At 40.2% G+C, this 18,560-nt stretch overlaps 1 pseudogene; it reads right to left on the bottom strand.

Moving 5' to 3' along the window:
• Nucleotides 1–12,918: 12,918 nt before the first annotated feature.
• LOC149455044 (uncharacterized) lies at nucleotides 12,919–17,709 on the bottom strand (annotated as a pseudogene).
• Nucleotides 17,710–18,560: the final 851 nt, after the last annotated feature.

Here is an 18,560-nt window from a genome sequence, read left to right as displayed (position 1 = left end):
ATATTTCACGTTCTACACAGAAGAAAGCAGTTTATGCTGAATTCTAGATACCAGGCTACTTCAGTCAGAATGAAGTTGAGCAAGAGACAGGGTGAGTGGAGCTGGAAACTGAAACAGGGAGAATTAAAGTCTGGGGAACCATATAGATATTAACTATATATACTTAAATCCAAAAAATATAATACACTGCTCAAAAAAATTAAAGGAACACTTTGTAATCAGAGTATAGCATCAAGTCAGTGAAACTCCTGGGATATTGATCTGGTCAATTCAGTAGCAGAGGGGGTTGTTAATCAGTTTCAGCTGCTTTGGTGTTAATGAAATTAACAACAGGTGCACTAGATGGGCAACAATGAGACAACCCCCAAAGCAGGAATGGTTTTACAGGTGGAGACCACTGACATTTTTTTCCCTACTCATCTTTTCTGACTGTTTTTCACTAGTTTTGCATTTGGTTAGAGTCAGTGTCACTACTGGACTACTGATAGCATGAGGCGATACCTGGACGCTACAGAGGTTGCATAGGCAGTTCAACTCCTCCAGGATGGCACATCAATATGTGCCATTGCCAGAAGGTTTGCTGTGTATCCCAGCACAGTCTCAAGAGCATAAAGGAGATTCCAGGAGACAGGCGGTTACTCTAGGAGCGCTGGACAGGGTTGTAGAAAGTCCTTAACCCATCAGCAGGACCGGTATCTGCTCCTTTGTGCAAGGAGGAACAGGATGAGCACTGCCAGAGCCCTACAAATTACCTCCAGCAGGCCACTGGTGTTAATGTCTCTGACCAAACAATCAGAAACAGACTTCATGAGGGTGGCCTGAGGGACCAACGTCCTCTAGTGGGCCCTGTGCTCACTGCCCGGCACCATACTCGATTGGCATTTGCCATTGAACACCAGAATTGGCAGGTCCGTTACTGGTGCCCTGTGCTTTTCACAGATGAGAACAGGTTCAGCCTGAGCACATGTGACAGACATGAAAGGGTCTGGAGAAGCCATGGAGAACATTATGCTGCCTGTAACATCGTTCAGCATGTCTGTTTTGGTGGTGGGTCAGTGGTGGTTTGGGAGGCATATCCATGGAGGGACACACAGACCTCTACAGGCTAGACATTGGCACCCTAACTGCCATTAGGTATCGGGATGAAATCCTTGGACCCATTGTCAGACCCTACACTGGTGCAGTGGTCCTGTGTTCTTCCTGGTGCACAACAATGCCTGGCCTCATGTGGTGAGAATATGCAGGCAATTCCTGTAGGATTAAGGAATTGATACCATCAAATGCTCCCCCCCCCCATGCTCGTCTGACCTAAATATAATAGAACACTTCTGGGATATCATATTTTGGTCCAATCCGATGCTGCCAGGTTGCACCTTTAACTGTCCAGGAGCTCAGTAATGTCCTTGTCCTGATTTGGGAGGAAATACCCCAAGACACCATCTGTTGTCTCATTAGGAGCATGCCCCAACCTTGTCAGGCATGCATACAAGCACGTGAGGGCCATACAAACTACTGAGTACCATTTTGAGTTGCTGCAATTAAATTTCACCAAAATGGACTAGCCTGCTGCATCATTTTTTCACTTTGATTTATGGGGTGTCTTTGAATTCAGTCCTATGTAGGTTGATCATTTTCATTTCCATCAAACGATGGGGCATCCTTACGTTCCTAACACATGACCCAGTCCATATCAATATAGATATCCAGCATGGTATTTTTCCTCATTGAGATCTGATGTGTTTTCAAAGTGTTCCTTTAATTTTTTTAACCAGTGTATATTGAAGCTTACAAATCCTTAGATGTGGTAACTGCATTTGTTTTTTTTCTTTTATTTTTACTTTGTGATTTTTCCAGTAACACTTTTCTGGTCCTAGGTTGACAGTGCCACTCAGGACACAAATGATGTTAGGACTACAGAACACTTACTCCTTTCCTCATCTCCATAAGCATCCTGTAGTTCAGAGAGGTGGACTGGGCAGGGCAGAGCAGCAGTCAGATGTCTGGCATATCCAAACTAGCATACCTGGAAACTGGAAACTTTGGCTAGTAAACATTTTACCCTTTTCTGTCAGTATTTACCTTTTAATTGCCCTATGTCAGTGGTTCTCAAAGTTCTCTGACCTAGGAACCATTTTAAACCAAATCAAGAATATGCCAGATCGTATGTGTCTACATGTTAAAATTTTAAATGGAAATAATCATTTATTGCATCTTTCAGACTCTACCCTTACTCTTTTCATGGACTTTATATGCTGCTGCTTCAATATTTCATCAGGTTTTATACTCTCCTCTGTTCTACTTCTTATTTTTAATACTTTTAATATTCTACTCCAGTTCTGGTAATGTGAGAAACATCCTACCACAAATGATGGTGTGCTACTCAAAAAAATCAAGTACTTATATAGTGACAATATGAAATCAATCATAAAACCAATCCATGTGAAGCAAGATAAAAACTCTGCATTTATATACAACGGATAAACAAACGGAACACCCCTGACGATGCTCATTGGTTGCCAAAACATGTTGGGAGGAGCTTAGCTGGTGACGTACATTGTATGCTTTGCACACATCTTTGGCTTGTTGGTTTTATGCTGGAATTTTCTTGAATTTTGTAAGCACCTGCCTTTTTTATATGTAGCACTATCCCATTAGTAGTAACTGAGTTTTGGGGTTCCCCTATAGTCCTGCACAGCCAAGCAACACACATTTCCTACCATATTTGAACATTGGAGACAGTAAACAGTCCTTGAGATTGTTTTTTTGTAGTTTTATTAAGGGATATTGCACTTGGATGGAGTTGAGGGGTGTATGAGATGCCCAAGGAACTGTAGAAACATGAGGACAAACTCCTTAGCAACTATGTACAGTTGTGTTCAAAATAATAGCAGTCAGACATCACTAACCTGATCAATCACTGTTTTTGGTAGAAATCATATTTCTACATGGCAAATAATTTACTAGCAGGTGTAGTAAAGTAATAGAAATCCAACAGACCCAACAGTCATGACATGCATGCTGCTGATTCTGTGTAATTGAATCACTAATTGAAAGGGGCATGTTCAAAATAATAGCAGTGTGGAGTTCTATTAGTGAGGTCATTCATTCTTTGAAAAACAGGTGGCAATTATTGCCCTTATTTAAGGAAGGAAGGCAGCAAATGTTGTACATGCTGGTTACAGTGCATTTCTCTCTGAAATTCTGAGGAAAATGAGTCGTTCCAGACATTGTTCAGAAGAACAGCGTACCTTGATTAAAAAGTTGATTGGAGAAGGGAAAACATATAAAGAAGTGCAGAAAATGATAGGCTGCTCAGCTAAAATGATCGCAAATGCTTTAAAATGGCAACCAAAACCTGAAAGACGTGGAAGAAAGCGAAAAACTACCATTTGAATGGATAGAAGAATAGCCAAAATGGCAAGGACTCAGCTAACAATCAGCTCCAGGAAGATCAAAGAAGGTCTAAAGTTCCCTGTGAGTACTGTTACAATTAGAAGACGCCTATGTGAAGCCAAGCTATCTGCAAGAAGCCTCCGCAAAGTCCCACTGTTGGAAAAAAGACGTGCTGAAGAGGTTACAATTTGCCAAAGAGCACATTGACTGGCCTAAAGAGAAATGGCTCAACATTTTGTGGACTGATGAAAGTAAGATTGTTCTTTTTGGGTCTAGTGGCCGGAGACAGTTTGTCAGACGACCCCCAAACACTGAATTCAAGTCACAGTACACTGTGAAGACAGTGAAGCATGGTTGCGCAAGCATCATGATATTGGGATGTTTCTCATACTATGGTGTTGGGCCTATTTATTGCATACCAGGGATCATGGATCAGTTTGAATACATCAGAATACTTGTAGAGGTCATGCTGCCTTATGCTGAAGAGGAAATGCCCTTGAAATGGGGGTTCCAACAAGACAATGACCCCAAACACACCAGTAAACGTGCAACATCTTGGTTCCAGACCAACGAGATTGACGTTATGGAGTGGCCAGCCCAATCCTCGGATCTTAATCCAATAGAAAACTTGTGGGGTGACATCACAAATGCAGTTTCTGAGGCAAAACCAAGAAATAGAGAAGAATTGTGGAATGTAGTCCAATCATCCTGGGCTGGAATACCTGTTCACAGGTGCCAGAAGTTGGTTGACTCCATGCAACACAGATGTACAGCAGTTCTCAGAAACAGTGGTTATACAACTAAATATTAATTAAGTGATTCAAAGGAAAGCAAAATCTTCAAACATTTTTCAGTTTATAAAGTGAATGTTTGAGTTTGTAAAGAAGAATACAAACACTGCTATTTTTGTGAACAGTCTAATGTTCCTCTAAAAAAATTGAAGAAAAGTGAATAACACAAATTTGATATATTTGTCTTCATGTTTTGATTTGGAATAGAATGTGCAGTGTTCCCAATGCGTTTGTGTGTATGGAAATAAAAGCTATTAGAAGGATTTTGAGCTTTATTCACTTTTTTCAACACACTGCTATTATTTTGAACACAACTGTACAGATGTGGATAAGAGAATGAAAATCTCTCCTTTGAAGAGCTCTCCAGCCCTTCTGGTGACCCCAGATGAATCCTCCTCTTTATCTAGCTGTCTGAGGGAATCCCTGAGCAAGGGAATCCAGAAGCTGCCCCTTTAGTAAAGCAGCCTCAGATGAGGAGCTAGTTGAGTTTGCTGCCTGACTGCTTGTCATGTACACAGCTTGGAGTGGCACGAGTGCCTGGCAATTCTGGTGATGACGGCTGTGGGTGAGAAGTCTGTGTGCACTTGGATGCAGGCTGAATTGTGATGCAGGGCATCAGGCACACCAGGCTGGTAGACAGTCAGCAGGCAATAGATAAGCTGGCAGGTGACAGGCAGCAGGCACTTGGTAGGATGGCAGGTCACAGGTAGCAGGCAATTGGCAGGCTGGCAAGTCACAGGTAGCAGGCACTTGGCAGGCTGGTAGATCACAAGCAGCAGGTACTTGGCAAGCTGACAGGTCATGGATAGCAGATGCTTGGCAGTCTGCAGGAGTAAGGATGGCCACTACAGGCTGGACACAGAGCAAGGTCAGGCAAGCCAGGTATGAAAGTAGCAGGCATGTCAGAAACAGAGTAGTGGAAGAAGAGTAGTCAGAGCTGGAGTTGGCAACGATAAGCAAATGAACAGAAGGATCAAGTACAGGCATGGTCAAAGAGCAAGCCAGGGGTTGGTTCAGGCACACTTCAAGCGTGGTCAGATGGTTCAGGATGGCAACATGAGATCAAGCACAGGAACAAGTAGCAAGTAGCAGAACGTTGTAGACCATAAAACAAAGTCCTAGTGCAGCAGAAGTATTTAAATAGCCCAGTAGGCACCAATCCAGTAGAGAGCGTGCGCATATGTATGAGCACAAGAATGGGTTCGGCTAATAAGAATTCTCCGACTGCTCATAATTATGCACATGGGCACATTTCAGTATTCCTGACACTGGCTAACAGGAATTCTCCATTTGCTCATAATTATGCTCCTGGGCACATTTCACCTTTGCTGACACTGCCCTTTTCCCATATCTGGCCCAGGGGGTGCAGGATTACTCACTCAGTCCTTTTCTGTAAGCTTGTGGGTTGGTGGCTGCTTTTAGGCCTTATGCTGGGCTGGCTCCTTCCTTGCTTCCCAGGCTGTCCTCTCAGGTGACAGTTGAGGCTGAGAGATCCACCTTCCCAGGTCCTGCCTGCAGGTAGGCCCCTTCCCATGCTTCACACTCCTGCTTTCTCACATCACCTTCCACCCTACATTGACCAATTCCTGATCAGATTCTCCCATACTTAAGGGCTGCCCTGACCCCATGCCAAGCATCCTATGTGGGGATTGGTCATAGTCCCCTGAGTATGCAGATCAGCCCCTCCTCACTCCTACCCACTGCCTTCTAGAAACTTCTCAAGTTTCTAGAGCTGGAGGAGGTATCAGGGAACTGACCTGCACAGCCCTCAGCCCTGACCTAAAGTTACTTGGCTGACTCATCCCAGGCTGAACCTTACCAGACTGCTATTCAGCCTCTAACTAAACAATTCTAGCTCGTCTTCCCTGGCTAATTAGGGGGTGCTACATATATTAAAGCAATTTTAAATGCTATAACACTATTCAAGCTCCTGTGGTTCTCCCGGCGACACAACCAGTGTCTGTTTATAGTAAAAGGAACTACATGGTGGATCGCAGTGGATTTTGTGTAGGGGCACACGACACATGCACATGCATATATTGATCTCTGCAATTGAAATCAAATCATTCGCTAAGATACCATCTATGTGGTGGAGGATAATACACTGATATTGTTGTCTTTGGATTGATTTTCATCACAGCACTTGTGTGGACTTACTTTAATAACTTTCATAATATGGACTTTCATTTATCTGTTGTACAGTATATAAATGCAGAGTTTTTATCTTGCTTCACATGGATTTGTTTGATTGTTTTCATATTATCACTATATAAGTAACTGATTTTTTTGGAGTAGAGCACTATAATTTGTGGTAGATTGTTTATGGCACTGTTCAGGCTATTTTTGGTCACCACACTCAGCTTATAATATCAATTTTATTTCACTAAGTGCAGGGTAGTCCGCAAAGGTTTGATAATGTGACTAACATACCTGGGAACTCTCTGGATTTCGCATGGAAACTCTGGCTAATCAAATAGATCAATGTGTCTCTGGGCCACCTGGCGAAAAATTTACATTTTTTACAGGCCCACACTCTGTCTCCGCAACTGCCCCCACCTCCCTACAGTTCCAAGAGTCTTAGGAGCAGCAAAGAGAGGTGAAACACATACACATGTGCTGAAAGGGGACATGCTGATAAGGGGGGCAAGATGAGCAGAGATATAGACTTATCAGGATTCTGGTGTTCTTCACTGTTGCAGGCCAGGAGTATATATTGACCCCGAGTTCTTGTCTAAGGTTTGCTCCACTTCAGCTAAGGTCAAGGATGTGACCATGCTGTCTAACAGATATATCTGGATCACATAACTCAATGTACATATTTACCAGCACACTGTGGCTCTTCAAATAATGTTCAAACATTTTTATTCAAAGTGATTACATCACAACAGGAAAATGTAACGTATCAAGGTTTCAAAGTCCCCCTTTGCCAGGCATGTGATGACAAAGGGGTTCTGCACAACCCCGAGATGTTGCACTTTTCTGCTGTGATGTGATTACTTCAAATAAAATGTTTTGGATGTTATTTGATGATCCATGGTGTGCTGGCAAACATGATCTGAAAAGTTATCAGTCTCCAGCTGGTTGTTGCTGTGATTTCCTTAAATCTACTCCAGGAATGTGTGCAATGGGAATATTGACATTGGATCACAAAACTGACTGCACAGAATTACAAAATCTTTGTTCTCATGAGTATGTATTTATGAGTTCCCATGTATGCATTTAAAATGTGTATTTAGCTGCTGGCCTGGAACGTTTAGTTCTAGGTATGTGGATTTTTTTAATTCTGCAGATGTAACTTCTGGTACATATATACATGGTTAATCGTTGGACCTTGTATATGATTTATTTAATTTCTGGACTCCCTTTTGCTTCCTTCATGCAGTCATAAACTATAGCTTTTATTTGTAAACAATAAAATGCGTCTCAAACTTTTGCATGCTTCCTACATACAGTTTAGTTTGGTTATAAATGTATTTGCCTCGGTTCACAAGTAGCTTAGTTCAAAGCTCAATATTGCTCAGTATTGCTAATCAAGGTTATATGCAGGCACTTCTGTTCAGGGCTTTTTTTCAGTGGGAATGCGGGGGAACGCAGTACTGAATGTATGTAATGCAAAGGGTGCTGGGGTGTGTTGACAGATCTATTTATGCTAGCTGCTGGGGGATGTTTTGCCACTGGGGGGGTAGGGGGTATTTTGTTGCGAGGTCTATTGTTGCTGGGGGGGGAGATATTGTTGCTGGTTGCTGGGGATCTAATTCACAGCTTTATTGTTATCATTTACACATTCAATACAAATTTCTTAGTACCTCAAAATGATACTTGGTTCTGTATTCTCTAAAAAGGGAGGTACTGGGAGGTGGGTAGAGTGAGGAACCAAGGGATGGTGCTTTGAGGTGGGTAGGGGGTGGGAACAAGGGGTGACTAAGAAGGTGGAGAACCTGCAACTATTCTCTGAGAAAACAATCCCTGCTTCTGTTTAAACACCAGCTACTTTATGTTGCGTGCAATAGTAGTCTATCTTATTTAACATCAGATACTGGCTATAACTTCTATACGTTTTAGTGGATTTAATGGACAATTTATAGCAAAGTATACTTATCATCAAGTTTGTTCTCTGCTTACATGCGTGTCCATATGAATGTATATGACTGTACCCTTCCACTGTGCACATTTTAGCCCTCATTCTCACTTGAGCATTTTTTTGCTTGTTTCCCTATGCTCAAAATGCAAATCCATTGCTCAAAATGCAGATCCTATTGTAATCAGTTGCTCAATAATAATAATAATGATAATAATAATATTAGAAATAATAATAATAGAGTGTTATCAAGCACCTGATCAGCAGATTGCACAGCTAAAGTCTGAAGCACCCAATGGCATGCAGGGATGCATGTCTAAAGGAATTCTGGGGATGTTTTTGTTGGTTTAGTATCAACACGACCCTTGCTGTTTCTTCTATATTTTCTCAGTCAGTATTAGTTATTCACAGGGCTCAGGAAAGTCATTGTCTTCTTACGCTTCAAAAGAATTCAAAATACATCCTCTGCACTGCAATTAGCTGAAGTAAAAATGTAGTGAACTCACCTTCTGTGCCTTTATGAAGAGTTATGATGCCCATGGCTGATGCCAAACGAGCAGGTGGCTATACTGTCTAAACCACGGGTGTCAAACTGGTGGCCCTCCAGCTGTTGCCAAACTACAAGTTCCATGAGGCATTGCAAGATTGACAGTTACAAGCATAACTCCAAAAGGCAGAGGCACGATGGGACTTGTAGCTTTGCAACAGCTGGAGGGCTGCCAGTTTGACACCCTGGTCTAGACAGACTAGGTCTAAGGAGGTACTGCATGGCAATACATAAAGTGCATTTGAAACAGCATTACCCTTGAAAAGCATTGGTCTGATATTTTACAAATAAAATACAAGTTCTGCCAATGCCCAGACTCCCATGCTTTGATATTGGTACTTTTATTACAGTATTCTACAGTATGCCCATGGACATGTTTTGGTGTACTACCATGTCTAATAAGCAGTTTTTTAAAATCAACACACAAAGGTATGGCCAATAATTTTACACCCCAAGAAGCACCCTACACCTCTCACACAACCACTACCAGTTAGATTTGGCATAGGTTGACCTCCACTGCTACATAGTTGTGCGCTTTCTCACCTACTAAAGGATTTATTATTGGAAGCCTTGCATCTCAAGAATTATTATTTTATCTCCTTTTTACATAAAAGGCTCTATGTTCTGCTCTCTTCATGTTAGTCAGAAGCTAGTGTTAATTTTCTTGGAATACAATGTTCCTTTATTTTGTGCAACAACTACTGTACATCAGTGTTAAGTAGAGATATACTCTTCAACCAGTAGATGGCAGTGTTTATAAGTTTGTAGCTTATCTCTGTGGTAAAACTCTATGTCTTTTGTCTGAATAAAAGTTCATGTTTCCTGTTTGCAGAGAAACAGCAGATATACACATGTGGACTGTCTGTTCTGTATGGCTATATACATAATCTCTAACAGGTTATGGGCTCAGAGTGCAACAGAATAGAGGAAAATGGCCAGTAACACAGCTGCAACAAAGTTTTCATTTGCAAATCTGCCAAACCAGAACTATCAGTCTTGGTCTTGAAAATTCACAATGAAAATGCTGCCAATAAGAGAAGGTACGTGAAAATGTATAAACAAAATCAGGCCAGATCACCCTTCAGATGAGTGGATAGAGAATGGCCAGAAAACGTAGTACAAGCTCTCTTAGCATAGAAGATGATTAAATCATATATGTAAGTGTGAAACTGCTAAAGAAATGTGGAAAGTATTACAAAAGGTGCATGAAAGCTAATCTCAGCAATAAACTGTATTTGATTAGAAAGCTATACCAAACCAGGATATGTAGGATTACATAAAGCACACCCTGTAAATGGCTGAATGCCTGAGAGGTATAGAAGAAATAAAAGATTTTTGTGTCATTGCACTATTACTTAGTGGTTTATCAGAAAGTTATAAAGTGCTTGCACTTGATGCACATCCAGATAATGAACTGACATTAAAATATGTTAAAGGCAAGTTTATGGATGAATAAAAGTGAAAGCATTATTAGTGATGGTGCTTCTGTTGCAGACTCTGCTTTAAGATGAAAAACAGGAATAAAAGATGAAAATTAGGCATAAAAACAGTAGCATGCAACAAGAAACACTTGATTGCTTTGTGTGCAAGAAACAAGGCTATTTAAAAGCAGAATGCAGAATCTGGAAAGCTAGAATGCAAAAACAAACTAAACTACAAAAGGCCGAAAGTGTGAAGGAAGAAACCAATTTTTCTTCAGATAATTAATGTTTCTCAATCCAAAAGTTGCACCTCATCTTTGCAAGCATGGTGTGTTGATTCAGGAGCAGTGAGTCACATGACAAATAACAGAAATGTCTTTTTTCACCTTGACCAGAATAAAACAGAAAAAAATCACCACAGCTAATGGGCAAATAATGGAATCAGAAGGCATAGGAGTCACTTTTCTTTACTGTCCTATTTCCCAGAGTATTACCAGAATGATACCTGTGAAAAATGTTCTGTATGTCCCTGCTATGGAAACTAATCTTTTGTCAGTGAAGAAGCTCACAAAACAAAGCAACATAGCGACTTTCCATGATGACAGCTGTGCCATCACAAAAGGGGATATCTTAATTGTAAAGGCTAAAATTACAGAACAACTGTATCAGCTGAACTGCAATGAGTTGGTAATACTGCCAAGGAAGAAAAACATTCTAACTGCATTCACTCATAGCACTGATGACTTGGGCACAGAAGTCCTGATATAATAAAGAAATTAACTGAGAATGACTATGCAAGTGAAATAAAAATGAGTCCATGCGATCAAACAATGAAATGCACCAGCTGAAAAAAATGAAAATGACAAAAAAAGCCTTTTCAAAACAGAGTAACAGCAGAGCTAAAAGCCTCTGGACCTAATTCATTAAGATCTTTGCAGCCTAAGGCTATTTTCACACTGAGGAGTTTTTGAAGCGTTCTTGCGTTTAAAAAAGCGCCTGAAAATCTCAATAAAAATGCTTCCCTATGTATGTGACTTTATATCTAATTATGTTTTCACACTGAGGTGTGCTTGCGGTGCGGTATGAAAACTCCTGCTTGCAGCATCTTCTGGGCATGTTTGGTGAGTTAAAAAAAACACCTCCAAAACACCTCTTCCCAATGAAATGAATGCTTCATAAAAGCTTAAAAAACTGCTGCAAAAACGCATTGCGCCTGTGGGAAGGTCTTTAAACAGTAACATGCCCAGCATGTAGTGTTGCATGCTGGAATATCAGGATATCCTGTTGAGAAGGAGAAGAATAAGTGCAGCATGGAGGGAGAAAGACAGGGCAGAATGGATGGAGAAAGACAGCAAAGAAATGAGGCTGAGAGACAGGGCAGAGCTGAAGGACAGAGACATCCCAAGAACTTTGGAGCCAGAAGAATTTATTCAATCTATTCGCATGTGCCCAGCATTGTGGGATACCACCAACTGCAACTATGCCAACAGACCCAAGAAAATCAAAGCCTGGCAGGAAATAGCAAGCCAGCACATCCCGGACGGGAATCAGCTTCACCGACGTGAACAAGAGGAAAGAAGTAAGTGCTAGGGTGAGGGAACAGTGTAGGGAGAGGTACTGGGATTAGGATTGGCATTGTGCAGGGATAGAGTGTTGGGATTAGTCCAGGTATAGGGGAATGGGGTTAGGATTAGCATTGTGCAGAGATTAGGGATAGGGGAATGAGATTGCCTTTATACAGAGATAGAGGATTGGGAGGATAAAAATGCAGGGATAGGGGATTTAGGTTATTTTAGTCCAGAGATAGAGGATTGGGATTAGGGTGAAACAAAAATGCAGGGATAGGGGATTGGGATTATTTTAGTCCAGTGATGGATGATTGGGATTAGGATTGGCATAGTGCAGGAATAGAGGACTGGAATTATCTTAGTCCAGAGTTAGAGGATTAGGATTAGCGCAGTGCAGGGATTAGGGATAGGGGATTGGGATTATTTTAGTCCAGAGATAGAGGATTGGGATTAGGATTAGCATAGTGCAGAGATTAGGGATTGGGATTATCTTAGTCCAGAGATAGAGGATTAGAATTAGGATGAGAAAAATGCAGGGATAGGGGATTGGGATTATTTTAGTCCAGAGATAGAAGATTGGGATTAGGATTTTCATAGTTCAGGGATAGAGGATTGGAATTAGTTTAGTCCAGAGATAGAGGATTGGGATTAGGATTAGCATAGTGCAGGCATTAGGGATAGGGGATTGGGATTAGTTTAGTCCAGAGATAGAGGATTAGGATGTGAAAAATTGTGCATTCATTAATTTTCATATACCAAAAAGACAGAGGCAAATCTGAGATATGGGTGTTTTTATTACACAAATGTTAGCAAATATATTGCATTACAAGCAAAATTCTGAACTGTTAGTTCACACATGCTTTTAACTACACAGAATGCATACAAAAATAGGCAAATTTAAATCATATCTTTTTACCAACTCACTTTACCAGCAGGGCTCAAAAAATAATCAGCCAAATAATCCCTTTTTGTAAAACGCACTCTTGGACCACGGACATGAGGCCAATCGACAGGTGCTAAGTCATGGGATAATGTGTCCTCAAAATTTACTCCATCTCTGTCTCTGACCAAATTATGAAGGACAATGCTACCTTCACAACCTTACAAGCATTCTCAACCTTTAAATTAATTGGATGCCAAATGCACATTCCACCAGTCTTCGTGCCCGACAGAGACGATAACTAAATATTTTCTTTTGGGGATTGAGATTCCAATGGGAGTATGGCTTCATTAGATGTTCCTCAATAGCAAAAGCCTCATCGGCAACAAATATAAATGGCATTTCAGGACTATTTGTACCAGGTAAGGGTACGTTGTCAGGGAAATCAAGTTGATTCTGAGCTAGATGCTTTCCAAATTTAGAATGCTGGAAGACTTTTTAGTCTGAATCTACAACAGCCATCAACACTATAGAAAAAAAATTCTTATAGTTAAAATAATGGCTTCAACTGTCATGGGGTTTAACTAATCTAATATGTTTGCCATAAATTGCTCCCAGGCAGTTTGGAAAGTTGGTTTTCTTCCAGAATAACAGCAAAATTTCTTCCCATTGGCGTTTTGTTGGAATAGACATGACAAGTTTCTTTAATTCCTTCCATATAGCATCGCAGGTTTTCTTAACTATGTCACTGATTGTAGATATTCCTTGTTGAAATTCATAATGAAGAGACGTGTAGCTGTTTCCTGTAGCCAGATATCTATAAAAATAAAATTTTCCAATTTTATCATTACAGTGAAAGCTATGAAAATAACATGGAAAACAATGCAGGACAATTTTAGAAGGGAATTAAAAAAGCAGAACAATGTCAGAAGTGGTTCAAGCGGAAAATCCGCTAAGAGAATTTACTGTCATTATCAAGAACACTTTTTTTCTGAAGCTCATCCTGGAAATGAGAGGGTAAGTATAACTAAGGTAACACTACATATATAGATCCCAAAGAATACAAGTTTTTCAGTGTTTCCTTTCCTTTGTTTATTGTTGAAGTAAGGACAGTAATCTGGACCCAGAAAGTGATGAAGAACTGAATGATACTGAATTTCCTGAAGATTCCCCAAATCCTGCAGATTCACAACTAGTTTTTGAAGATGAGGATCCTGAGGAAACTTTAGCCCCACAGTCAACAACTCAAAGAAAAAAAATCTAAAAAAAAATGTTTGTTTGCAAAATGTCTGATACCACAAATGGATCATGTGGATCCTAATCTCATATGTGAAATGTGGGTGGAGGTCAGGCGTGTTGTCATATCCATCCAAAAAAGGTCACAAGCCCAATCAGTCAATGAAGTAAATAATTCTTCACAAAACACACAGAATCGATCTTGCAATGACCCTAACCTTTGACAATGTATGTCACAAGGCAACTCATTTCAGATTTGAAATATGTCTTACCCTGCTGCTGGGTCAAGCTATGGCCCAGCACTTGCTTGTAATGTTCCTCCAAATTACACAGCATACGACCTTAACCATACACATGTTCAGGGAGGAACATTTGATACTCCTATGTATAGGCACCATCCTTCTCCTACTTGAGCAGAACCATCATAATCTGGTTTGACCAGTTCTGATGCTCCTCTATGATACCGTGAGCTGTGAAGTCTTCTTGTTAATAACTTCAGACTTACATGTGTATGAATACCTGGATGTTTATGTTCTAACCTCGGGAGCTGTGAGGTATTAGGTTTTGGAATGTTTACTTTCTAAGATCAGGAGATGATCATTTCTAGATTGCACATGCAGGGTTGCCAACTGCCAGTTCTAAATTTCAGGATTGTTGCATCTGAGCACTACAGACATGCAGACTGCATTTCATATGGACATTCACTAACATATTCAAACATTACTGAATTACATCTGTTAATTTACTGACAGTTGGCAACCATGACATTCTGACATATTTTGTATACTTGTAACAGTAGTGGTGAGTTATTACTCTATAGTATGTTCTTTTTCATAATACTTGAAGGTTTATTTCTTATGTTGTAAAACAGTGATCTCCAAATTTTACAAAAAATGGCCACTGCCCCAGTGTATAGCTGGCCTTCACAGCAAAGAGCACATGGAAGGGCGACTCATGTCAAACAATAAAAGAGAAATATTCTCAGCTCAGCTTGCCAACCAGCCTGCAAACAAACTGAATTAACCCGTCTAACAGTATGTGTTAAAAACAGGGGTTTAGTTAGCACACATTTGCAAATACATGGGTAAGCTACAGAGCTCCATCACGGCACCCCGATATTCTGTAGTTCCTAACTCTGCAAAGTTTGAGAGCCCCCATAGTAGAGGTACATGTATTTAATGGATAGGCCAAGGCCAGGTGGACCTGAGGGAGCCCACCCCTCCTTAAAGGTACAGGAGTGCACTGGACACCCAGCATGTAGCACAATGGCAGTCAAGGTGTCCAGTGTGCCCCCTCAACCAACAATTCAACAGTACAAAAAAATGGCCACTGCCCCAGTCTATAACTGACCTTCACAGCAAGGAACACATGGAAAGGTGACACATGTCAAACAACAAAAGAGAAAAATTCCCAGCTCAGTTTGCCAACCAGCCTGCAAACAAACCGAACTAGCCTGTCTAACAGTATGCATTAAAAACAGGGGTTTAGTTAGCACACATTTGTAAATACATGCTTAAGATACAGAGCCTCGTCACGGCACCCCAGTATTCTGTAGTTCCTAACTCTACAAATTTTCAGAGCCCCAGGGGGCGAGATGCAGCCCTATGCTGGCTCCTTGTTTAGAAAGTTTGGAGACTCCTGTTCAGAAATATTGGCCATGGGGGCGTTGCCAATGGCATAGTTTGTTTACAGTTACTTTCAGTGCAATTGAAAAATATAATAATTTGGAAGAGCAAAGTGAATTTTGCACGTCATTTTGTATTGTCTGACATAAGACAATTGTAAACATGTTTTTGTTACTTTTGGTACAAAGAAATATTTGCATGTTTAAATTTTAAGCATTAAAATTTACTATTGCACTTTGGTGTTTTCATTTGTACATTGAAAATTGAGTAGTTCATTCAATGGGTATCGTTGATTTACAACCACTAGTGCTAGTCTTTTCAGCCTCAATTGTAAATGTACCAGAGAGTGATCACCAAACGTTCACATGGAGGTATTGCATCCCTGTAATTTGTATCCTGTCTTATCAACGAAGGCGTAAGAAGCTGGAGCAGAAAATCAAATCTACAAAAGAAAAAAATAATCAATTGTACTCACTGCATAACCATAACCCTAGAACCCTGCATCCATATGCCAATGATAACAAGACTAACACTGGGCCTAATAGTAAACATAATCCCCCTAATCCATAACCCTAGAACTATGCTAACCCTAATCCCAAGTACTATCCTAATCCTAGGTACTATGCTAATCCTAATCCCTAAACCTAATCCAAAGTACTATGCTAATGATAATCCCTATTACTATGCTAACCCTAAATCTTAATTCTAGGTGCTATAATAACCCTAATCCAAGCACCTAATCCCAAGTACTATACTAACCCTAATTCCTATTACTATGCTAACCTAATCCCAAGTACTATGCCAACCCTATCCCAAGTACTATGCTAACCCTAATCTCAAGTACTATGCTATCCCTAATCCAAAATACTATGCTAATCCTAATCCCAAGTACTATGATAACACTAATCCCTATAACTATGCTAACCCTAACCCCAAGTACTCTGCTAACCCTAATACCTAGTACAATGCTAACCTTAATCCCTATTACTATGCTAACCCTAACTAATAATCCTAGGTACTATGATAAACCCTAATCCCTACACCTAATCCCAAGTACTTTGCTAACCCTAATCTCTAATACTATGCTAACCCTAATACAAAGTGCTATGCTAATTCTAATCCCAAATACTATGCCAACCCTATCCCAAATACTATGTTAACCCTAATCTCAAGTATTATGCTATCCCTAATCCCAAGTACTATGCTAACTGTAATCTCTATTACTATGCTAAACCTAAATCCTAATCCTAGGTACTATGACCCTAATCTCTACACCTAATCCAAAGTACTAAACTAACCCTAATCCCAAGTACTTTGCTAACCCTAATCACTAACCCCAAGTACTATACCAACCCTAATCCCAAGTACTATGATAATCCTAATCCCTAATACTATGCTAATCCTAATCCAAAGTGCTATGCCAACCCTATCCCAAGTACTATGCTAACCCTAATCTCAAGTACTATGCTGTCCCTAATCCCAAGTACTATGCTAACCGTAATCTCTATTACTATGCTAAACCTAAATCCTAATCCTAGGTACTATGACAACCCTAATCTCTACACCTAATCCAAAGTACTATGCCAACCCTAATCCCAAGTACTATGCTAACCCTAATCCCTAATCCAAAATACTATGCTAACCCTACTCCCAAGTACTATGTTAATCCTAAATCCTAATCCCAAGTACTATGCTAACCGTAATTCCTAACCCTAATCCCAAGTACTATGCTAACCCTAATTCCTAACCCTAATCCCAAGTACTATGCTAACCCTAATTCCTAACCCTAACCCCAAGTACTATGCTCCTAATTGTAGGTACTATGATAACCCTAATCCCAAATACTATGCTCCTGATCCTAGGTACTATGCTAACCCTAATCCCTCCTACCACTATGCTAATCATAATCCATCGCATATAGCCAAAGAGTATGCTCATTTTACCAAAACCAGTGACAGACCACACAAGAAAAAACAAGATTTCCAATTTATGTATCAATGTTCGTCCGAGTATAATTCCAAAACTTTTCTGGGTGAACTCTCAAGTCTTGGTATAGAAGACTGAATTGCCCTCTTAAGGAGTATGAGCTCAATATGGAATGAATCCAATATCTACATTGCTGCCTCCGCTTGAGAAGACATTCCCAATATAGCAGCACAAAAATCAACATCAGTGCTGAAAACTCAGTGTTTTCCCTCCACAAAATAAGGAAGTGAAGAGGAAGCGAAGTGAAAGGGAGGGAGTTTATTCTAATGCTAATGCTTCAAAACTGCGTATAAGACATATTAAAACGTATGCTAATTACAATGCAACACTCCAAAAATGCTCCATTAACACATAGGCGTTTTTCAAGCAGTTTTGATGCAAATCAATGTGAAAGTAGCCTTGTGGAAAAATTTACTTCAGGAAAAAAGAGGTATTTTCTCACTTTTATAGATGATTACTCCAGGTATACTACACTATCTGTTACACAACAAAAGTACCAGAGAAGCTTGAACAGTATTTGGCTCAAGTAAGCAACAAATTTGGCAAAATTTGGCAAAATGCCGAGTGTATTGCACACAGACAATTGAACTGACTATACAACCACATACTGGGTGGAGGACCGCATGCTATCTCCAAAATCGACTACCAGGAAAATCAAGGAGAAAACTCCATATGAACTATGGAATGGAAAAGCCCAGAATTTGAACCATTTAAAAAATTTTGGAAGCAAAGCCTATGTGCACATCTCCAAATCCTACATCAGTGTTGTGACAGACTGCCTGACACAGCGACTGGGTATCTCCGTCAAAATACAGCTTCCTCCATTCTGGATCCAGAATATAGCAAATTTACCCCAAGTATCATGCAGAACCAATGATGAAATAAAACAAGGACTGCCTTTTATTAACAAACCACACAGCATTTATACACAAAAACCTTCCCCTAGACAGGTATGTTTCACAATATAAGTACCAGGAGAAAATTACATTACATTAACAAACACTCAAACATAATAAAACAATGGGTTCCTTCCTG

This window comes from Staurois parvus, unplaced genomic scaffold, assembly GCF_062004578.1.
Source record: "Staurois parvus isolate SC_StPar_1 unplaced genomic scaffold, SC_StPar_1.0 ptg000409l, whole genome shotgun sequence".
Taxonomy (NCBI): Eukaryota; Metazoa; Chordata; class Amphibia; order Anura; family Ranidae; genus Staurois; species Staurois parvus.
This window is presented reverse-complemented; position numbering and strand designations above follow the sequence as displayed.